Genomic DNA, 9,529 nt, shown 5'->3' with positions numbered 1-9,529 from the left:
ACCTTTTCTTACCTGGCAGACCTGTGGTGGAAATTTCTGTTAACTCTCCCTGACTGTTTCTACACATATTCACATGAAAATATGCATACAGCTTACTACCACTCTCAGGATTCGAACTGTGCCTGTTTGTGCTTAAAACAGAAAATAGAATGAGCTATTGAGAAACTGCTGCATCTCAGTTCACTGCTTTCTGCCTAATACTCTCTTGGTTGCATAATCTAACCTTGTAATTTTGACATTCATGCGTGGTAGATCGTTCTTATACTGTGTATTCATACTTTGACATAGTGCAGTCTGGAAAACACTGGTTAACACAACATTACTATTCAGGTATCAGAACTTGGTGCATACACCATTTCATCATTTCATATAGTTGATGTCCTGTTTTACAACTACACAATCTTTGTCAGAGGTGCCTTGATTATTTAATGCTTTCAGAGCTATAGCTGCTGTGTAAAACTGTACATATTTTGATTCATACCACCACATATCAAAGTAAACATGACCAGTCTGAGGTTTTGACATTTACTGACAGGTACTGACACTTTTATTGATATATACCCTGTACATCACTATTACTCCGCTAATGTCTCATTTATTCAGTACAAACCATACCCATTTTTAAATACTGACAGGTGACATTCTACTCCTTTGTATTTATTTGCCATGAATACTACAAAATAGATTTGTACTCACCAGCCTCACGACACAGCCTTAACAGCCTGCTGGCATGGGCGTCCATGTTCACGGCCCTTTCATCTGCAGCTGTACAGGAGATAGAGAAACATTTATGCATACCTATCTATCACATACACAGTCTGGATTTTGGAAAACACTTATTGATACTGCTACTTACAAACAGCTGGGACATTCCTCACCCATGCATCTTGGACCCACCTGTCCAAGAGCTCCCTCTTCCTACGTTTCAAGTCAGAAAAGTGGTGCCGGAACTGATCACCAGTTTGAGGGATGCCAGTGGCTCTGGTGAGATCACATGTGAGATTGTCCCAGGCCTCCGATTTGTATTGGGAGCCTTGGTACTGGTCCTGCAGCAATCTCCCTTCATGGTTTTGTCCTAGGAGTCCAACCATGACCCTGGACTCCTGAATGCCCCAGCACCACATCCAAAAGCACACACCTTCAACAACACCAGCCATAGTGCCTGCAGTGGGGAGCTACAACTAGTTATGAGCTGTATTCCCACTTGTGAGGTTTAAATAGGGCTGATTTCCTACCCATTGCTATGATTGGACAGTTTTGAATATGCTGAGTTAAGCTATACAATGGACAAACCTGCTTAGCAAAGATAAACATTGCTTAAAGGGATAGATGCTAAGCACTGCTTACCAATGGCAAATCCACTTAGCTATGTTAATTATTGATGTTGTTGTACAACAACAGCAATTATTGATAATCATACAAATTTAAGCAATGCTTACTCCAGCTAAGCACATCTTTCATTTTATGAACTATCAATTATTATTGTTATTATTATTATTATCATCATCATCATTATAATTTTATGTGGTTTCATTACATTACATTCCTTTGTGGCTATACTGTATGGGACACTTGTGTTTACATGGGGGTTTCAAATTTATACTACACTGACACCTCACATTTGGACCTGCTACACTACTCTGGTTAACAAATATATATTATTCAATACCTATTTCTTGAAAAATATACTTTTAGTGCTGTTTTCACAAATAAAAAGGCATGGCCTTTACTGGGACATGAACTATGAATAGCTACATGTTAAGTGAAAGCTTTAACCACTACACTATCTCGCTTTGACTTTTGTGGCTGTAAAGTTCTATTTAACTCCTTCAAATGTTTAATCTATGCTATGCATTGCTACACAATATGCACACCCACTCAGCTATGCTTAAACTTTATTGGAGATGGAAAAAAAAATAAACATGCAACATTACTCTTATAAACTTAGAAAGCTACTAGAATAAATCAATTTGTGTTAGCATACATTTTTAAATGATATAAGTTATGAAACTCAAATATATGTCACTATTTAGTGACTTCAATCCTTAGATCATCCCAATGAGTTGCCAGATGAGAGGCAATTTTATGAGGGAAAGGCCAAAAATATAAGGGAAAACCCTGGACATTCTACAAAAATCTGGGCAGTTGAGAGCTATGTTGTGGGGGGCTGTGCACTGCGGACACTGTTAGTTGCTATATAATTGCCATATGGCAACTCTAGAGTGCAGGGGGCATGTGTGCTGTGTGAGCACTGCTCGTACATGCTCTCTGCACTCATTCTTGTTTTGTGGCCATGTAGTATAGACAGCAGCACACACTCATGAATATGCAAGGCGTGCTGCTGTCCTAAATGGCCACAAAATGCTCCATGCAAGAATAACTCTATTCTTGCACAGAGCTTGCTGAATCCTGGGGTATGATGGATGTGTTATTACAGCCCTCCAGTCAGGAAAGTTGCAGGATGTTATTTCGGGTGAGTTGTTGTTACACAGCAAGCCAGTCAATGAGCAAGATGTTTCGTATGGTTAAATTATGGACAAAATTTAATAGGAAGAATCAGAAGCTGTTTTAAAAGAAGATTGCCAGACAAAGAAATTATACGGTGAGACGATTAAAGAACCTGCAGTGATGGTGATGACAGATTAACAGTGAAAAGGAAATGCCAACAACAAAAGAACATTTATAGTAAGAAATCAGAACAAAGAAGAAAAAGAAATGGGGAGGTATGAAAATTGGGATAATCTGATGGACCCATTATGAATGAGGGATCAGGAGGAGTTTTTATTCATATTCAGAAAGAGACATTTGGTGGCCTTATTTTTAAGACTCTGTTCTGGAAAGTTTTGGGAGGGGTATAAGAAGGAAAAGAACTGTAATCTGTGGAATTCGTATGTGGTGAAAGCATTTCACATAGAAACAAAAAAATAAAATAAAATACATGTTCAAGTTCAAACTGAAGTTGAAAAAGAGACTTTAAAGAAACATTTAAGCAAACTTTCCCCCAGATTCACTACCCTTCTGTGCAGGACTAGCTTAGTCCTGCATGGAAGTGGCCATTTAGGAGCAGGATGGCAGCACGCCATGCATATTAATGAAGGCACACTGCTTGAGCTCTTAATCTTACACTGAGCGTTTAAGAGTGCAGGAGGCATGTCTGAGAGCAGAGCTCTTAGAATATACATGCTCCTGTATTGAAGAACACAGACAAGTCCTAAAAGAATGAGAGAGACCACTCATAGGTGTATGTATACCCCCAGCAACATCCTCCCATGTGTACAAGATCAATAGTTAAAACAACAAATGTAAAGATTTTTATTTTATGAAACAGATTAAATTTAACTGTAGGTGCATGGGTTTGCCCATCGCTTAGCTACGGTTAATGCAGCTTAAATGGCGGAAGAGGATAAAAGCAAGATATATGCAATGAAGAAGTGCAGCAATAGTGTAGTGTACAGAGCATTTGCCTTACGAGCAGTCATTCCTGGTTTGAGTCCCACTGCATCACATTCAATTTTCCATATCAAATCACTTTATGACCAATATTTTTAGTTGCATAACCTACTAAATAACATATATTTGTGAACTGGAATACAGCATTAAATGCAGATGTGAGGTGTCAATGTCATAATGTTACAAAGTCCACAGATAATCACATGTGCCCCATACAGTATATGTACACAGGAATCAGGGATACAAATGGAAGGTAAAATGTGTAATGAATGATAACTCCATACAGCTTCCAAATTTCCCACCTTCCCAAGAAACATTTGATATTACTGTCTAAATTAGTACAGTGGTAAATGGGAGTAAGCACTAGTAAGCAAGTGTAAGCACTATGAAGCAGTAGTAAGCGGGAGTAAGCATATGTAAGCACTAGTAAGTGGGTTTAAACCCGTTTGCGTGGGGGTAAGCTATGTGCACACAGGTTACGCAATATTGAGGCTAACTCTCTGTAAGCATATTTAACCAAAGGCTAGCATAGCTTACCCTCATGTAAACCCATGCAAACCTGCTTACAAGTGCTTAAATGTGCCTTAATCACTCTGTATGCAACAGCCACTGTTCTGGCCGGAAACAAAATAAACAGCCTTTGCAGGACTTGAACCCAGGACCCCGTACACTATAGTCACAGTAGTTAACCAATAAGCCATCACACCAGTACATAAGACTGAGGTACCACCAAACAAATCCTCACTATAGGAAAATCAAACCGAACATGTGAAAGGAATCTATATAGAGTCATATGTTGTATAACCGTCTACATAACATAAATATGTGAACTGGAGTACTGCAGTAAGACCAGATGTGAGGTGTAAGTGTAATAAAGTGTTGAAGTCCCCCTAATAAACAAAAGGACCCCATACAGTGTACGTACACATGAATCATGGATACCAGACACATATATAACATGTAATGAAAATAAATCAATGCAAAAAAGCAAATATAATGCAGATTAAATATTAAGCAATGCTAAGCACTGCACAGCCAAGCTTAGTAGGTCTAAGCAATGTGTAGGCCAGCTAAATCAGTTTGCCCATTGGTATACCCCTTTAAACAATGCCAACCTTAGGTAAGCAGATTTGCCCATAGCTTAGCCTTTTCAAAACCATCCAATCACGGCAAAGTGAGAGAAATCGGCCCTAGTTAAACCCAACAGGTGGGAATACATCTCATAGCTGGTTGTAGCTTCCCCTTGCAGGCACTATGTCTAGAATGGGAGAGGGTGTGCACTTTTGGGTGCAGCACTGGGGCATCCAGGAGTCCAGAGTCATGGCAGTACTACTTTTGAAAGACCATGAGCAGAGACTGCTGCAACGCCAGTACCAGGGTTCCCAATATAAAGCAGAAGCCTGGGACCATCTTGCCCATGACCTCACCAATGCCACTGGCATACCCCGAGATGGTGAGCAGGTCAGACACCACTATGCTGACCTGAAGCAGTGACAGGGGGATCTCTTGGATCAGTGGATCCAAGAGGCTAGGAGGAGAGGAGAGGTCCCAGCCGTGTTTAAGTATCACTCCACTACCTGTTTAATAATTGCCAGCTCATGTATATCATGGATAGGTATGGCTAAATATTCCTCTTATGTCCTTCACAGTGGCAAGTGAGCGGGCTGCGAACCAGGAGGCCCATAGATGTCACTTGGAGAGGTTGCGACGTGAGCTGGTTAGTAATACTCTTGCATGTATTATCATAGGAAATAAATCTAAAAATATTAGTAAGTTAATTCCCTGTATAAAACCTGTATTGTTTAAGGCAAATACTGCATACACCAGAGAATATGGCAGGAAGAGTCTCATATAGGTTGTATGTAAATAAAAGCATACTAGTCTGACAATAAAGGTCTAACTGCTGGACTGCATGCGTTTACTCTGGTGTCATATGGTAATGTAGATTTGCAATCACTTAATAGTACTGTTATATTAAGCACTGTTACCCACACTGTGCAACATAAATAAAATGTGTAGGAATGTCTGTATATGACTGATGTAATCCCCAGAGGTCATTTAGTACAACTGAGAGAGACATAGACAGAAAACAGTGAAAAGACAAACAACAAAATCCAAATAGCACATGCAACTGAAATGTGAACTTTTGTATTTTTAGCACACACAGCCATAGTTCGAATCCTGGGAGTGGTAGTAGTCTGTATACAGAATCATACCCCACAACTGTACAGATATGTCCACAATATCCAGTAAATTGGCCCATATCTGCTGCTTGTCACTCTGTCCCCCTGAAAAATCAGTGAGATGATCCCAGATGTATAGGCAGCAAACAAGAAATACAACTGATTGTCACACATCTATAAGAACAAACTTGTCACTCTAGCAACTCCCCAAACTGTTATATTTATTCATTTATTTATTTATTTATTTTTCATTTGTTGACCGGGATATTCCGACTGAATGCATGTCCATTTTCAGTGGAGTCTCGGGGAGAAAAGCTCCAGGTAAACAGAAACATTAAAAACATGTTACAATTATAAGTTTGACAAAGAGCACATAAGCAAATAATAATAAACATGTTCCACAGGTTAGAGTTAAACCCTGATGAAAGCCAGGGATAAATTAAATAGCAGCTGATTAATAGATTTTACAGAATCTAAAAGAGAGTTAGCCAGGCTTGATACAATGACATAGCCAGATGTTGTTTGAGTCTAGTTTTAAATTGACGTAGGGAGGAGTTATGAGAGTAATAAGCCAAGTATGTCCCATCTACACCAAAGGACACTTGTGAAAAACCACTGAAAGTAACAAAAGGACAGCTGAGGAGTGCTAAAAAAAATCTCAGTTCTTTATTGTAAGTGCTTTCGTTCCACCACACTATACAATGAACTTCTACAATCAAAACTCTATACAACATTCAATGCCTTGTATAAGGCTCTTAATTAGTTAATAAGTTAATAAAACAATTAACAAGCTTCCTCAAATTGATCAAACTTAGTGCTATAAGAAATGCCATTACAAATGGAATTTAAAATGCTAAAAAGCACAAAGAAATTTAAACATTATAATTCCTTATATAACACAATCAAAATACGACAAATATAAACCATACTAAAATGTATGTATTATCACGTTGTGTCTCTAGACAATGCAATGATAAACAGCTTCCACTTCCTATCTAGATCTTAAGCTAAAAAAGTGAATCAACTTTGAGCCCCTTTTTTAAAAATAATATCAAACATTATATATTGTATAGAAAACTGCTACTTAAATTGAGTGGTATCATCATAGTAAAATGTAACTGAAAAAATGTATACACATTTCATACTACATATTACCTATCCAATGATTTTAACTTTAGAATGCATTTAATTGAACTAAATTCATTCAGCCCTGGTGGACTATGGGTATTGGTTCTTAAGTGCCATAATAGTTCACATTCTTCCAACTTCAGTTCCCACGGTCACCTCTAATATTTTTACTTATTTGATCCATGATAATAAAATGGAATTTATGTGTGGGATTGTCTATAACATGCCTTGCCAAAGCATTGGTAGTTGACATCTTTCCAATCTGGTACTGGTGTTCGTAAATCCTCTGTTTAAGTGCCCATTCTGTTTTTCCTATGTAGGAACCTTGGCACTGCTGGCACTGGGCAAGGTAAACTACCCGTGTTGTCTCACAATTAAATCTTCCTTTTACACTGCAGATTTTGTTGTATATACTAAAACAGTTCCCTACTTGTATAAATTGGCATTGGTGGCATCTGTCACATTTTTTCATACCCCAATTACTTTTAAGTATTGTGGTCTGACATTCTAGTATGTTCTTCATATTTGGGCCTCTTCTATATGTTATGTTGGGCTTTCCACCCAAATTTCTGTACACAGTACTATCTTCCATAACAAGGGCCCAATTTATAATGATAATATCCTTGATATTTTTTGCATCCATAGAATAGGTAGTTAAAAAAACAAAGTCTTGGATTGAACTGTATGGGAAGATTATTGGAATTTCTATCTTGTGTAGTTAAATCATGTATTACTTCACTATAGCCTTTCCACAAGATGGGCTTAAAAATGCCCATTGTTTCGTTTTCTATGTACTTCACTAAACAGTTGCTCAAAGAGGTATATCGGATATCCTCTTTTTGTGAACATATTTTTTAGAAGTTCACATTCGACTTAGAAATCATCATCAGATGAAACCATTCTGGCTGCTCATACCAATTGTCCTTTTATTACAGATCTTTTTTGATGAAAAGGATAGTTGCTGCTGAAATGGAGAAAAGCATTAGAATAAGAAAGCTTTCTATAAGTGGTAGTATTATATCTCCTATTCATTGTGTCCTTAGACAATTGTACATCTAAGAAGTTAATACATACATTTTAGTGTGGTTTATGTTGTGTCTTTCGGCTTTTCCCGGTTAGGGGTCGCCACAACGGATCTCCGGTCCACTAATGATTGGCAGTTGATTTTTACATGCTGAGTTGTCAGCCCTAACGCACAACCTTCAATGAAGGTACACCCATTCACACATGTCTCCACACAGAAGACACTCTAGCTGAGAGTCGAACCGGTCAGCGTCTTACTGTGAGGCGACAACGCTACCGCAGCACCACCACCGCGGATTATATTTGTCTTATTTTGTTTGTGTTATATAAGGAATTATAATGTTTAAATTTATTTGTGCTTTTTAACATTTTAAATTCAATTTGTAATGGTATTTCTTATAGCACTTAACAGTTTGATCAATTTGAGGAAGCTTGTTAACTGTTTTATTAACTTATTAACTAATTAAGAGCCTTATACAAGGCATTGAATGTTGGGAAGAGTTTTGTATGAAGAAGTTCATTGTATAGTGTGGATGAACGAATATGTCCCACCTACATCCCCATGTTGTCAAGCTGTGACCACAGCGTGTACAGTAACAGAGTGAGATGTACGTGCATAATACTAATGTGGAATCTGGTATTTTGTGTGGCAACATTTAGGTAGTGATAACAAACATTGCTCCCACAGGTCCGTCAGATACAAACACTGTGACCAGAAATAAGAATTGATACCCTGTACTGGTACTGTTTACTTTGGTATTGTATGGCATTGTTATTGTTGCAGTTGCTCTGAATAATAAGGTATTAACTGTCAACCACACTGTGCTACATAATAAAACTGTCTAGGAAATCCTGTATAAGAGTGTTGTAATACAAGGTCAGAATGTAAAACCACAAGAGAATTATAGACAGAAATCAGATAAGAGATATACAGCAATATCTATATAGCACACACAACTGTGATAGACAGTGTTTTAGTTTTAGCAGCCACAGCGACGGTCTGAATCCTGGGAGCGGAAGTAGTCTGCATACAGAATCATACCCCACAACTGTACAGATATGTCCAGAATGTCGAGTATATCGGCCCGTATCTACTGCCTGTCACTCTGTCCCCCTGGGAAATCAGTGGGATGATCCCAGATGTTTAGGCAGCAAACAGGAAATACAACTGATTGTCACACATCTATAAGACAAACATGTCACACTAGCAACTCCCCAAAATGTTATGAGAGTAATAAGCCAACTATGCCCCATCTACACCCCCATGTTGCCACACTGCGACAAGAGTGCATACAGTAACAGAGTGAGATATATGTGCATAATACTAATGTGGAGTCTGGTAATTTGTGTGGCAACATTCAGGTAGTGTTAACAAACATTGCTCCCACAGGTCCTTCAGATACGAACACTGTGCCTAGAAATAAAATAGTGATACCCTCTACTGGTACTGTTTACTCTGGTATTGTATGGCATTGTGAGTGTTACAATTGCTCTGAATAATAAGGTATCACTCATCACTGACACTCACACTGTGCTACATGATATAACTGTCTAGGAAATCCTGTATAAGAGTGATGTAAGTCACTAAAGTTTGAAGAGGGCAATAGTCTAAATATGTCCCAGTTCACCTGCATGTGGTGAAGACATGGCCAGAGTCTGTGCAAAAAGAGTTGGACAGGTATGTGCATAACATCAACCTGGAATCTGGGAGTATGTGTAGAAACAGTTAGTGTTAACAAACAATT

Source organism: Protopterus annectens, chromosome 3.part0 (genome assembly GCF_019279795.1).
Source record: "Protopterus annectens isolate FY-2018-M chromosome 3.part0, PAN1.0, whole genome shotgun sequence".
NCBI lineage: Eukaryota > Metazoa > Chordata > Ceratodontiformes > Protopteridae > Protopterus > Protopterus annectens.
Note: the sequence above shows the minus strand (reverse complement) of the source record.